Below are 1876 nucleotides of genomic sequence, written 5' to 3' on the forward strand. Positions count from 1 at the left end.
ATACAGCATCCATTCCTATTAAAAACACGAGAGAGTGTAGGAATAAATGGATTGTTCCTTAAAATAATGAGCAGTATCTATCTGAAACCATCAACAAGCATTATATTCAATGGGGAGAGGCTAGAGACAGTCCCAATAGGATCAGGGGTGAAATAAGGGTGCCCATTATCACCACTACTATTCAATATTGTATTAGAAATGTTAGCATCAGCAATTAGAGAAGAAAAAGAAATTGAAAGAATTAGAATTGGGAAGGAAGAGACAAAACTCTCACTCTTTGCAGATGACATGATGGTGTACCTAGAAAATCCCAAGAAATCATCCAAAAAACTACTGGAAACAATTAACAATTTTAGCAAAGTTGCAGGTTATAAAATAACCCCCCATAAATCCTCAACTTTTCTATATATCTCTAGCAAGATACAGCAGGAAGAGCTAGAAAGAGAAATCCCATTCAAAGTAACCTCAGGTCTCTTTAGTCCTGGAGGCTGGAGGAAGATGACGAAGGGGACATCTTCGTTCGGTAAGCGCCGGAATAAGACGCACACTGTGTGCCGTCGTTGTGGCTCTAAAGCATACCATCTCCATAAGTCAACATGCGGCAAATGTGGATATCCCGCTAAGCGCAAGAGAAAGTATAATTGGAGTGCAAAGGCTAAATGACGAAACACCACTGGTACTGGTCGAATGAGGCACCTAAAAATTGTCTATCGCCGATTTAGGAATGGATTTCCGTGAAGGAACAACACCTAAACCCAAGAGAGCAGCTGTTGCAGCATCTAGTTCATCTTGAGTATTCAACTGTTTGTTAAAATAAATATCCTGAATTTAAAAAGTAATTGTAGTCAGTTTCATTTGATCCATTGATCACTTTAGTCAAATTATTGAGTTTTTGGTGGATATTTAATAACCAAAACTGGGCTTATTGAGTAACCTGCATCTTAGGTCATATTTGGGTTTTGTTTGTGACTTAAGAGAAGTTAGTGTTACGCCTTCCACTGCCCTGTGAACATCCTCTTCACCCCCCACCTCCCCAATGCACAAAGAGACACACTTCAGCTATTAGAATTAATTAGTACTTAACCACTACCCATCTGTAGTACCCTACCTTACAGAAGTGTTGTAAGATTTAAGTGAAATCATGTATATAAATGTGTTATAAACTTAATACTATATAAATATTAAACTGACAGGAATTGGATTTCTTTTTGTGCTATTTAATAAGCAACTTGATGCTGATGTGAAGGAACTAAAGTATTTTCACAGCTCTAAATTAGCTTGAATTGTGCTAGCAAAGCTTAAATTAGCAAGGTGACAAAGAACAATAGAAAGTGATACATTTGGAATCAGGGCACCTGGGTTTTTATTCTAGTTCTGCTAACATGTACAGACATGCCATTTGGAGAACGTTGGTTGTCCAGCTGTAATTTCTCAGTCGCATTACATATACCTATACATGAACATGCAATGTTTGTATATTCCATTTAGAGGTGGAGTACCAACTTTTTTCATTTAAATGATTTATTAAGAATGTAGTGAAAAGTTTACAGGATTTGTATTTAAGTAAATTGAAATCTGTCACAATAGAATTTAAGTCCTTGAATGAATTTCTTATATTTTAGGGAAAGGGGCACTTTATGCATTGCTTGATAGTGCTCAGGGGTGGAGCTTAGCTGTTCAGAATATATGAATTTGTAAAACTTGTTCTACCTTTTGAAGGAAACTGAGTATACCACCACAGAAATAAGTTTTGCTGAAGTATTTGTAGCCTCTTGTCTGCATGGTTACTTTATAGTTTTATCCAGGACTGTTCAAAAACTTAATAGAAAACTTAATACTGGCATTAGAATTTTTTAGCAGATTTATAGTTGTGAAT

At 36.2% G+C, this 1876-nt stretch overlaps 1 pseudogene; it reads left to right on the forward strand.

Annotated features, from left to right (window-relative positions):
* Positions 1 to 474: 474 nt before the first annotated feature.
* Positions 475 to 839, forward strand: LOC141497502 (large ribosomal subunit protein eL37 pseudogene; annotated as a pseudogene).
* Positions 840 to 1876: the final 1037 nt, after the last annotated feature.

The sequence above is a fragment of the Macrotis lagotis genome, chromosome X, assembly GCF_037893015.1.
Source record: "Macrotis lagotis isolate mMagLag1 chromosome X, bilby.v1.9.chrom.fasta, whole genome shotgun sequence".
Classification (NCBI taxonomy): domain Eukaryota; kingdom Metazoa; phylum Chordata; class Mammalia; order Peramelemorphia; family Peramelidae; genus Macrotis; species Macrotis lagotis.